Below are 13,091 nucleotides of genomic sequence, written 5' to 3' on the forward strand. Positions count from 1 at the left end.
AAGCAGTCCCACAGCAAAGAAAAGTCAGTATTATTTTTGCAGAATAAAAAGGAGGATTGGCCTCTTCTTTTATTATTTTTTTATTATGACTGCCCTCCTTTTGGTTATGACATTCGATGTATTATTTAGCTTAAGTGCTTGATTAAGGAAGAGCTGGCGGGGGGTGGAGTAGGAAGGGGAAGGAGAGTGAGGGTGCAGACGCTGGTCCTCTTGCTCCTGTCTCGGTAGCTGGGATGGAAATAAACTGCCACGACTCTTTGGGGATCCTGACTCGTTACCCTTGGCACAGGAGAGCGCATCCTGGCTAAGGGACGGTCTGGACGTTTCTGGGTCAGCAGAGCCTTGGTGCCTTTCTTTCATATACTGGAACCCTTGTGTCTTTATTAAATATTAATTTGCTGTCAATAATTAAATGCTGATTATTTGATCTCTAATGGGGTCAGGATTCCCACAGTCCCATTTTAGTGTAATAATGCAAAAGTAAAAATTGCCTTTCAGATGGAAAAAAATGTACTTATTATTCTTTCTTTGTTCGGCGTAAAATGGTTTGTCTTAAATTAAAAATTAAAAGCAGAATTTTCTTTAATCTTCGAATTAAATTAGTGCTAATTAGTTCTATTTTCTGTACAACATTCACATGCTAAAATCTCGGCCATTCCTTCAGCGTATTAATGGTGCCCTTTGGCTGTAATCAAGATTGTCTTACATTAAAAATGATACAGTTAACTCAATTATATTAAGATTCATTGTTCTCAAATCACAGGGTTATGACTAGAAGCTGCTGGAACAGTCGGAAGGGCTGAGACTACCAGGGTGCAGAATAAAGTCATCCCTCATTTCCATTGCAAAATCCCCAATACTGGTGTGAGGCTCACAAAGCATTGGAGATTTCCAGGTATCCTTGGGGCAAATGACAGGCACAGTATGGGGTGCAGATTTTATCCCAGCTCTGGAGACCACAGCTACATTTCCTACTATCCTTTGAAATAGGAGGGAACTGGAGAGGGCCCAAGCAAACTCTTCTAGGTTGGTGCCATGGTTTTTTGTTTGTTTTTGTTTTTTCTGGTGGTACTGGGGTGGAACCCAGGGGCTTTCTACCTCTGGGCTATACTCCCAGCCCTATTTTATATTTTATTTGGAAACAGGGTCTAACTTGCTGAGAGCCTCACTCAGTAGCTGAGGCTAGTTTCGAACCTGTGTGATCCTACTGTCTCAGCCTCCCAAGCGTGGGGATTACAAGCATGTGCCACCACGCCTGGCTGTTCAGTGCCATGTTTTAAGAGTAGCCTGTTTCCACTGCTACCTAAAGAAGGGCTTAGATTCTGAGTCAGGTAGCAATGGGAGCGGCAGCGGCAGCAAAACTGCATCTACTGTTATTCCAACTACCTCTTAATGAGTGCTTACGATATGTGTCAGGTACTGTAAAGGCATTAATTATTGTAGATTTGCTTGAGCATTCAAACCAATTAGTTAAGCATTGTGTGTGTGTGAGTGTGTGTGTGTGTGTGTGTGTGTGTGTGTGTGTGTGTTAAATCAACCTCCAGCCCTATTTTACTTTTATTTGGAAACAGGGTCTCACTAAGTTGCTGAGAGCCTTGCTAAGTTTCTGAGGCTGACCACAAACCTTGGATCCTCCTGAATTATCCTCCCATGTACTAGAATTATAGGGGTGTGCCACCCTGCTGGGCCATCATTCATATCTTAATCTCATTCACTTTTCATATACACTGAAACAAACAAACAAAACAAACCATAAACAATAAAATCAAAATCAGAAAACCTGTGAGATAAGGTAATCCCATTTCATAGGCAAGAAAATGGAGTGTAAGCGAGGTAATAGAATGGCTTCATGGTTGTTTAGTTTATCTTATTCCATACTCTATGATTTTTTCTGCAAGGCTAGGCACCTCATTTTGGAAACCGCTTTGGGTGGTAGAATGAGGGTAGAACCATACTTAAACAGAGATCTAGGTCAGAACCTGTCTGTCTGGTGAGGATTTTGTTTCCAGCTATGACTACTGGAGAAAAGCAGAATATCCTCCAGAATATCCTTGTCAGGTTTCAACTGTACCCCCAGAATTAACTCTTTGAAGAAAATATGTAATTTATTTATTTATTATTATTTGTTTTATTGGTGCATTGTAGCCATACATCTTAAGGGAGTACAACATGGTTATTTTTATAATTCACATTTTAACAGACTTCCTCCCCTCAAATAACTCAAATTCTGATATCTAGAGACTACAGTATGTATTCATTCTCTGTTCTCCAACACTTACAGGCCTGAATTCCAGGTGTGGCTGCATGATAGAGATCTAATTCTGAATCAGAGAGCTGGGATTCAGTCTCAGGAGAGGCAGAACTTGGGTGGACGGTGTCCTATCAGAAAGTACCTGTGGATTTTGATGAAATCATGGTTCCTCAGAGATGACATGATCAGTAGTTGTAGTTGACTAACTACTAGTGATATATTAGTAGTCTTTTATGCCCATAACAAGGAGCAAATTGCATGGATTTGAGGGAGAAAGTAGAAAGGATATGAAGGTAATATAAAGAGAATTTTAGAGCCAAGGTTGCAAGTCAGTGAGAGACACTGGCAGACGGAGGTGGAGATGAGAGAGGGATGCAAGAGAAAGAGAGAAGGAGAGAGAGAGAGAAAGAGAGAGAGAGAGAGAGCGAGCAGTGGATAAAAGAATGATACAAGAGAAGTTACACAAAGAAAACTACCTCTTAGCTCTCTTCTACTTCAGCAGCAAAAGCCAGAAAAATATATGTATACTAATTTTTGTACTTTTTTTTTTTAGTATTGGGGTTGAGCCTAGGGGTGTTCTACCTCTGACCTAGACCTCCAGCCCTATTTTTTTTTTTTTTTTACATTTTGATATAGGGTCTCACCAAGACAAAAATCATATGATCAGTTCAATAGATGCTAAAATAGCACTTGACAAAATCCAACATCCATTTATGCTAAAATCACTGCAGAGAATAAGAACAAAGGGAACATGCCTCAACATCATAAAGGCAATCTACACTATGCCCACAGACAACATCATATTAAATGGGGAAAAAAACTTCAAGAATTTCAGAACAAGACAATGATGTCCATTATTACCACTTTTTCAATATAGTACTTGAGACTCTAGCCAGAGCAATAAGAGAAGAAAAAGTAATCAAAGAAGTACAAATAGGAAAAGAAGAACTCAAACTTTCACTATTTGCAGATGATATGATACTAAGAAGACCCGATAAAGTCAACCAAAAGACTTATAAAACCGATCAACAAATTCAGCAAAGTGTCTGGATACAAAATCAATCTTAAAAAATCTGAAGCTTTTCTGTATACCAACCATAAATTCACTGAAAAAAATCCAGAAAACACTTCCTTTCAGGATATTCACAAAAAATAAAATACTCAGGAATATACCTAACCAAGGAGGTAAAAGACCTCTACAAAGAAAATGAGAAAACATTGAAAAATGAAATCAAAGAAGACCTTAGAAGATGGAAAGATTTTCCATGTTCATGGATAGGCAGAATAAATATCATCAAAATGACAATACTTCCAAAAGTAAACTACAGATTCAATGCAATACCCATTACATTACCAAAATCATTCCTCACAGACATAGAAACATCAGTCCTTATATTCATTTGGAACAACAAAAACCCAGAATAGCCAAAGTAGTTTTCAGCAACAAAATCCATGTGGGACAAATCACAATACCTGACTTTAAACTATACTACAAAGCCATAGTAATAAAAACAGCATGGTACTGACACAAAAACAGATACATAGACCAATGGAGCAGAATAGAAGACTCAGAAATAAATCCATACACTTAGAGCTAATTGATTTTTGACAAAGAGGACAAAAACATTCACTGGAAAAAAGAGCCTGTTCAACAAAAGGTGTTGGCAAAACTGGTTAACCATATGCAGAAAAATGGAAATAAATCCAACTTTCTCACCCTGCACAAGAGTCAAGATGGAACAAACACTTAGAAATTAGACCAGACTTTAAGTTCCAACACTGTAGCACACAGGAACAGATAAAAACTTTCTCAACAAGATCCCAAAGGCACATGAAACTAAAAAGCAGATCAATACATGAGATTGCATTGAATTGAAGAGCTTCTGTACAGCAAAGGAAACTATCAAGAACCTCAACTGAGAGCTGGGCGTGGTGGCGCAGGTTTGTAATCCCAGCATTTGGGAGGCTGGGACCAGAGGATCGCGGTTCGCAGACAGCCTCAGCTACTTAGTGAGGCCCTCTGCAACTCAGTGAGAACTGGTTTCAAAATAAAGAATAAAAAATAGGGCAGAGGGTGTAGCTTGGAGGTCGAATGCCCCTGGGTTCCATCCCCAGACCAGCAAAAAACAAAACAAAACAAAAACAAAAACAAAAACAAAACACCTCAACCAAGAGCCAACAAAATGGGAGAAGATTTTTGCCACCTACTCTTTCAACAGAGAACTAGTATCTAGAATATACAGAGACATTAAGAAATTCAGCATTAACAAATATCCCAATAAAAATGGGCAAGGAAACTAAACTTTCACTTCATGAAAGAAGAACTTCAAATGGTCAATAAATGCATGAAAAAGTACTCAACATCATAACCAATCAGAGAGAAGCAAATTAAAACTACCCTGAGATTTCACCTAACTCCAACTAGAATGGCAATCATTCAAAACACAAACAACAACAGATGCTGGTGAGGATGTAGAGAAATGGAAACTCTACTCCAATGTTGGTGGGATTGCAAATTAGTCCAACTACTTTGGAAAACAGTATGGAGAATCCTTAGAAGAATGGGAACAAATCTACCATTTGATCCAGCAATACCACTTCTGGCTATCTACCCAAAAGGAAGGAAACCAAACTACCAAATGAATACATGTGTATCTATGTTCATAGCTGCACAATTCACCATAGCCAAACTATGGAACCAGCCAAGATGTCCATCAACAGATGAATAGATTACAAAACTGTGGGAGACATATACAGTGGAATTATTTTCAGCCATAAAGAAAAACACTATTACATCATTTATAGGGAAATTAATGGAACTGGAGGACATTATGCTAAGTGAGATTAGTCAGTCACAAAAAATAAGAAACTGATGCTCTCACTAATATGTGGAAGTTAGGGAGAAAATGGGTCATAGGAGGAACTCTAGACAAAGAAGGAGAAACTACAGATAAGCAAATAAGGAGACCTAACTGAGGGGATTGGAGGGTGGAAGAGGTAAATTCTCTAATGCACATGATGTACTTTAATGAATATATAAATGTCAATCACTAAGTCGAACATGAGAAGAAGGGAGGGGGAAGGAATGGGGTACAAATTGGGCAAAGGCTTATTGGGTGATGTGTGCATGTATGTTTTTACCATCTTGTACCCCATTAAGATATATGACTACAATGCACCAATAAATTTAAAAAATTAAATAGGTTCTCATTAAGTTGCTGGGAGTCTCACTTAATTGCTGAAACTAACCTCAAATCTGCAATCCTCCTGTCTCAGTCTCCCAAGTATTGGGGTGATTGGTGTGCATCACCACACCCAACTTCTCTTCATAATTTTTAGTGACTTCCAGCCTTTCTTTGCCCTTTTAAATGAATTTGTGAATCTTTCCTGCATAAACCAGTTCCATAATGGGAAAGTTCCAATTTTCAGTTCTGAATCCACTAAATTAGACCTACAATTTAAAGATACTTTCAAGGCAATCTGAAAGAAAGGAGTCCTCATAAATGTCTACTATTAAACTTTCCAAATCTATTGTAATCTTGTTTGCAATTAACTCACAGCAATAGGGACTCACAATAACTCTCTGGGTTTTCCAAACCATCTTGCTTCTTTTCATAGAAATAAAAATTCCTTTCCTTCTTTTTGCATGTGATTGATTGTGGGGCATTTTAGCATTTATAATGAAGAATAGGTGGAATAGGCACAAGCACGATAGGAGCAGAGCTGAGAGCTGACAGCAAGAGCGTGCCGCCTCCCAGAGGGCAGGCTGCAGGCTGCAGGAGTGCAGGGATTGGCGGGAGTCAGTGAATGTTTCTGGAGGAGAGGAGAGTGTCCTACTCAATGTCAGCTCAGTTGTGGCCACTGAAAGTACTTTATACATGGGGTGGTCAGGGTCCGGGGGCCTCTTTGCAAGATGGCACATTGCATTTATGTCACAGTTATCATAGTGGTACTTCTAGGCTCTCATCCGTCATGATTTTCTCTTCTACTTTTCCAGCCAATCTTTTATTTACCTGTGCTTCAAAGAAGAAAAAAAAATGTCTGAGTTAGTGTTTAGAAATTAGGCACTGAATGTCCCATTTTCAAATTCTGAATTCATTGTTTTAGGAATATTTTTAAATGGCTGGAAAATTTTTAAATAAAAACTGTATCTAGATACTAGCGAGTATCCTCCAGAGTTTTGAGAAGTTTCTGCTCCATGCACTGTAGCTGGGCCAGATTGCAGGAGGGCACTGGGGTCTGGCCTCGATGTTTCCTTTGGCAGGGGTGGCAAGAAAGCCTGGCAAGAGAGTTCTGGAGGAACTGCTGAGGCCTCTTTCTGTAGAAGGAGGAACTGACCCTAGGATGATGTTCAGGGCAGTGGGGAACGCAGACCTGCAATCATGTTTGGTGCTGTGGACCACAATAGGGGCTCACAATCAACTTCATGTCACTTCCACAAACAGATCTGGTGAGTGCCAGGGCCCCTTCTGATACAAAACCAGGGGGCAGGGATACTTGGATTATAGATCAGCTCAAATAGAAAGCTTTAAATGGATTGTGATGTTCCAGAATCTTCTAGCACCTGAATGTACAGGTGTTTCCCTTACTAGGTTTGTATTTAGGCAGAATCTCCACTGGATTAGTCTGTTTTTTTTCTTTTTCTTTTTTTTATTGGTGCACTGTATTCATACATCCTAGTGGGATACAAACTTTTGTAGACATACATGCACACATCGCCCAGTCAGCCCCCACCCGATCCCCACCCCATTCTCTCCCCATCCCTCCTTCCCATGCTTGGCTTAGTGGTTGACATCTAGTATTATAGCAATTTATACAAAATTAAAAATGATAATTTCACATTACAGTTTCATTAGTCTGATACCAAGATTTTGATGACTTAAAGATAACATTTCAATATTTCTTTTTGCTTTCTTTCTTACCAGAGAATATTTTTTTAGGTGAAACTATAATATATTTATATATTTATTTTTCAGAAAAAAATCTATCCTAATATGGAATATGGACTCTAGATACCCAAAATAATCTTGAAAAAGAACAAAGCTAGAAGATATATATTTTCTAATTTCAAACCATATAAAGCTACAATAATTGAAACAGTGTAGTACTGTTCTAAAGGCAGATATATAAACCATTGGAGTTAAATAAAAGCCTAGAACTAAATTCTTCCCTATATTGTCAAGTTATTTTTGACAAGGTTTCCACAAACATTTGGTGGTGGAAATAATAATCTTTTAACTAAATATTGTTGAAAAATAATACTTACATGGAAAAGAATAAAATTGGACCCTTACCTAATCCCATATACAAATATTAACTCAAAATGGATAAAAGACCTAAATATAAATCTTAAGACTATAAACTTTTAGGAGAAAATCTGGGTCATAAAACCTCACAACATTGAAATTGGCAGTGATTTCTTGGATATGATTTCAATGGCACAGGCAACAGAAGAGTATACAAACTACCTAAAAAATAGAAAAAAATATTGTAAAAGTTACTAATAGAATGGGATAAAATATTTCCAAATGCTATATCTGAAGGTATATTAATATTCCAACTAGACATCCTAAAAATTAACAACAATAAAGGCAAACAATACAATTTAGAGATAGGTAAAAGACTAACATAAATAATGAATCTCCACAGATAACCAGTCTTAGTTGTCTATTGGATGGAAAATCTTGTTTCTCTGGTTCTGGTCTATGTTACCTATTTCTTCTTTGTAGTTAATCTCTTTGAGTATTTTCTCTAGCGCTGGTTTTGAAGACATAAATTCCTTCAGTTTCTGTTTTGTCATGGAAGCTTCTTATTTTTCCATCTAATTTGATAGAAAGTTTTGCTGGGTAGGACATTTTTGTCTGGAAGTTGTTTTCTTTCAGAGTTTGGAATATGTTACTCCAAGCCCTTCTGGCTCTCATGACTTGGTTTGGGAAGTCTGGAGTGATTCTAATTGGTTTTCCTCTGAATGTCACTTGGCCCTTTGTTTTTGTTGCCTTTAAGATTCTCTGCTTGGCTTCCACTTTAGTCATTTTGACACTTATGTGGCGTGGGGATCCTCTTCTCCCATCCTGTCTAACGGGAGTTCTATACGTTTCCTGGACCTGCGTATCGACCTCTTGCTCTATGTCTGGAAAATTTTCTGCTATTACTTCCTTGAAGAGATTGTTGATCCCTTTGGTTTCACTTTCTTTTCCCTCCTCTATTCCAATTATTCTTAGGTTAGCTCTCTTAAAATGGGCCCATATTTCTTCAATGTCAGATTCCTGCTGTTGGATATTTTTTCCTAGATTAGAAACTATGCGTTCATTTTTGGAATGATCATCTTCTAAGAGCGAGATTCTGTTCTCCATGTGGTCTAATCGGTTGTTCATGCTTTGAATTGAGGCCTTTACTTCATTAATTGCATCCTTTATCTCTTTTTGGCTCTCTCTGAATTCTTTTCGAAGCACCTCTATTATTTCTACAGTTATTTTCCTGATTTGATCTTCTAGAAATCTCTGATTTTCTTTTTTATCGGGTTCTGATGTTGTGGGGTTGTGGGCATTCATTGCTCCAGTGTTATTCCTCTTTCCCATGATTTCGGAAGTTTGTGCCTTCTCTGTGTTCTTCCCTTGGGTCACTATGACTTCGCTTAAGGTTCTCTGGATCTCGAGTCTGTGGTATCTCAGACCCCACTACTCCTTTCCTGGGTTGTATCTCAGAGTCTCCAACCCAGGGAGTCGATAGAGGCTGATTTAGACTATGGGGGGTGCCAGGTTGCACGTTCTCCTATGGTGTGATATCTCTGCCACTGCCACTCCCCCACTGGGTCAAGTCCCAGGGAGTACAGTACTGGGATTTCTCCTCTGTGGCCCACAATTTGACTCACTGTTCTTGAGTACGCAGATGTAGCTGTACAGGACTCGGTGAATTCACTGCTGGTGCCGCCGGTGGCAATATGGCGCCACTGCCATGCCCACGGCCATGAGGCTGGCGTAATTTTTCTTCTCTGGTTTTGAGTTCCACTCTGAGCCCCTGCAGCATGTGCTGAGCTCAGCCACTGGGAGCTTTAGATGCTCCCTGCGCCAAAAGATCCTACCTGGCTGTTCCACAGTAGCTCACCTCAGCTTGTTGTGGCCGTCTGGTGAATTCATCACTGCTGCCGGCAGTATGGCGCTGCTGCCGCGTCCTTAGGCGTGAGGCCGGTGTATCTCCTCTGTGGCTCTGAGCTCTGTTCTCAGTCCGCTTTCTCTCTGGAGCCTGTTGATTTTTTTGTTTCTCTGGTGATGGTGTTTTCTGGCTATGAAAGGCACTGATTTTGTGGTAATGGAGATTGGTTGTTAGCGGGGCTCTTAAGCCCCGCTTTTCTCGGTCGCCATCTTCCCAGAAGTCCTGTTTTTTTTTCTTATAATAGGGAAATAACCAAGGAAGGCTACTTTATAAAGAAAAGAGGCTTATCTTGGCTCACAGTTATGTAGGTAGAAGGTCTAGGCACAAAATTGAAAAACAATTCTCAATTTTCTTTTTTTAAATCTTTTTATTGGTGCATTATATTTATACATAATAATGGGGTAAAAAACTTGTGTAGACATAAATGCACATGTCAACCAGCCAGCCACCACCAAGTCCCCACCCCACTTCCTCCTCATTTCTCCCTCCCATGCTTGACTTAGTGGTTGACTATGATATGAATAAGTACATCACGTGCTTAATTTTTTATTTTTTAAATTTAATTTAATTTTATTATTTTTTTTCTTTTAACATTTTTTATTGAACATAAATAGTATACATTTAAACTATATTTGGTGCCCTCTCCCCCCCACCCCCGTTTTCCCTTCCCCCCTCCCACCAATGGTTGTCCAGGTTAACCATGTCTTATTTATAATTTTACACATGTTCAGATGTAGACCCTATTTAATCAAGATCAGCCTTCCTCCTCTCCTATCTTTCCATTCAAACTTTGCTGATATTTCCCCTCCATTATCTGGAGTCCCACTGGTATCCTCTGTGTTTCCTAGTTTGGGCATATTAGAGGAAACATATGTACTTCTCCTTCTGTGCTTGCCTCATCTCACTTAACATGATGCTCTCCAGGGCTTTCCATCTTCTTGCAAATGATATAATTTTGTTCTTCTTTATGGCTGAATAGAATTCCATTGTGTGTATTTCCCAAAGTTTTGCTATCCATTCATCTGTTGATGGAGATCTGGGTTGGTTCCATATTTTGGCTATTACATATTGTGCTGCTATGAACATAGGTATGCATATGTTGCTGTATTTCTCTGAATTCAACCCCTTTGGAAAGATACTCAGGAGTGGTATAGCTGGATCATATGGTGGATCTATTCCCAACTTTCTCAGGAATCTCCACACAGATCTCCATAGTGGCTGAACTAGTTTGCATTCCCACCAACAGTGTAAAAGAGTTCCTCTTTCCCCACAACCTCGCCAGCATTTGTTGTTGTTTGATTTCTTTATGCTTGCCATTCTGACTGGGGTTAGATGGAATCTCAGTGTAGTTTTGATTTGCATCTCCCTGATGGCCAGTGATGAAGAACAACTTTTCATGTATCTATTGGCCCTTTGTATCTCTTCTTTTGTGAAGTGTCTATATTTAGTTCATTTGCCCATTTCTTGATGTTTGTTTTGCTAGTGTTGAGTTTTTTGAGCTCTTTGTATATTCTGGATATTAGCCCCCTATCAGAATGGTGGCTGGTAAAGATCCTTTCCCATTCTGTAGGCTTCCTCTTTAGGTTATTGATAGTTTCCTTTGATGAGAAGAAACTTTTTAGTTTGATGCTATCCCACTTGTTTAATTTCCTGAGCTTTGGAGGTTTTGTTGAGAAAGTTACTGCCTGTACCAATATGTTGTAGTGTTGAACCTATGCTCTCCTCTACTAACTTCACAGTCTCAGGTCTAATTTCTAAGTCTTTGATCCATCTTGAGTTGATTCCTGTGTTTGGTGAGATATAGGGGTTTAGGTTCATCTTTTTACAAATGGTTAGCCAGTTCTCCCAGTACCACTTGTTGAAAAGGCTGTCTTTTCTCCAGCGTATGTGTTTGGCCCCTTTGTCAAAGATTAAATCTGTAATTGTGCCAGTACCATGCTGTTTTTACTACTATTGCTCTATAGTACAGTTTGAAGTCTGGGATTGTAATGCCTCCTGCATGTTTCTTATTGTTGAGAATTGCTTTGGCTATTCTAGGTCTTTTCTTTCTCCATATAAAGTTCATGATTGATTTTTCTAGGTCTCTGAAGAATGTCGCTGGTATTTTAATGGGAATTGCATTGAACCTATAGATCAGTTTTGGGAGAATGGCCATTTTGATGATATTTATTCTGCCTATCCATGAGCACAGGATATCTTTCCATCTTCCAAGGTCTTCTTCAATTTCTTTCTTTAATGTTTTATAGTTTTTGTTGTAGAGGTCTTTTACATCTTGTGTTAGGTTTATTCCTAGGTATTTTTATTGGTTTTTGAGGTTATAGTGAATGAAATTGTTTTCTTTGTTTTTTTCATTGTGGATTCGTTGTTGGCATAAAGAAAAGGCACTGATTTCTTTAGGTTGATTTTGTAACCTGCGACTTTGCTGAATTTGTCAATCAACTTCAGAAGTCTTTTAGTTGAGTTCTTTGGGTCTTCCAGATAAAGGATCATGTCATCTGCGAATAAGGATAATTTTAATTCCTCTCTTCCTATGTGAATTCCTTTCATTTCCTTCTCTTGACTTATTGCTGAAGCAAGAGTCTCAAGGACTATATTGAAAAGGAGTGGTGATAGTGGGCATCCTTGTCTTGTTCCTGACTTTAGCGGGAATTCTTGCAGTTTTTCCCCATTCAATATAATGTTGGCTTTGGGTTTACAGTATATTGCCTAAATGATGTTGAAGTATGTTCCTTCTATCCCAATTTTTTGCAGTGTTTTTTAACACAAATGGGTGTTGGATTTTGTCGAATGCCTTTTCAGCATCTATTGCTATGATGATGTGATTTTTGTTTTTGGTTCTATTTATGTGGTGGATAACATGTATTGATTTGTGTATGTTGAACCAGCCTTGCTTTTCTGGGATGAAACCAACTTGGTCATGGTGTATTATTCTCTTGATATAGTTTTGAATGCGTAAAGCTAGAATTTTGTTTAGAATTTTTGCATCTATGTTCATTAAGTATATTGGTCTGTAGTTTTCCTTTCTTGAGATATCTTTATTTGGTTTGGGGATTAATGTGATACTGGCCTCATAGAAGGAATTTGAGAGTGTTCTATCTCTTTCAATTTCCCAGAACAAGTTATAAAGTATTGGTATTTGTTGTTCACTGAAGGTTTTGTAGAATTCAGCTGAAAACCCATCTGGGCCTGGGCTTTTCTTTGGTGGAAGAATTTTTATTGCTGTTTCTATTTCTTTGGTTGTTATTGGTTGGTTTAGGCTTGCTATATCCTCTTGGCTGAGTATAGGAAGGTTAACTGTGCTTAGAAATCTATCAGTTTCCTCCAGGTTTTCAAGTCTATTGGAGTATACATTTTTAAAGTAGTTTCTGATAATCTTTTGAATTTTTTCACTATCTGTGGTGATATCTCCTTTTTCATTTCTAATTTTGATAATTTGGGTTGATTCTCTTTTTTCATTTCTAATTTTGATAATTTGGGTTGATTCTCTTTTTCTTTTGGTTAGGTTGGCCAGGGGTTTACCAATTCTATTAATATTTTCAAAGAACCAACTTTTTGTTTTATTGATTATTTGAATTGTTTTTTGTTCTCTATTTCATTTATTTCTGCTCTAATTTTAATGATTTCTTGCCTTCTGCTGGCTTTGGGAATAGACTGTTGCAGAATTTCTAGGTCCTTGAGTTGTGTCATT

The sequence above is a fragment of the Muscardinus avellanarius genome, assembly GCF_963383645.1.
Source record: "Muscardinus avellanarius genome assembly, chromosome: 1".
In the NCBI taxonomy this organism is placed as follows: Eukaryota; Metazoa; Chordata; class Mammalia; order Rodentia; family Gliridae; genus Muscardinus; species Muscardinus avellanarius.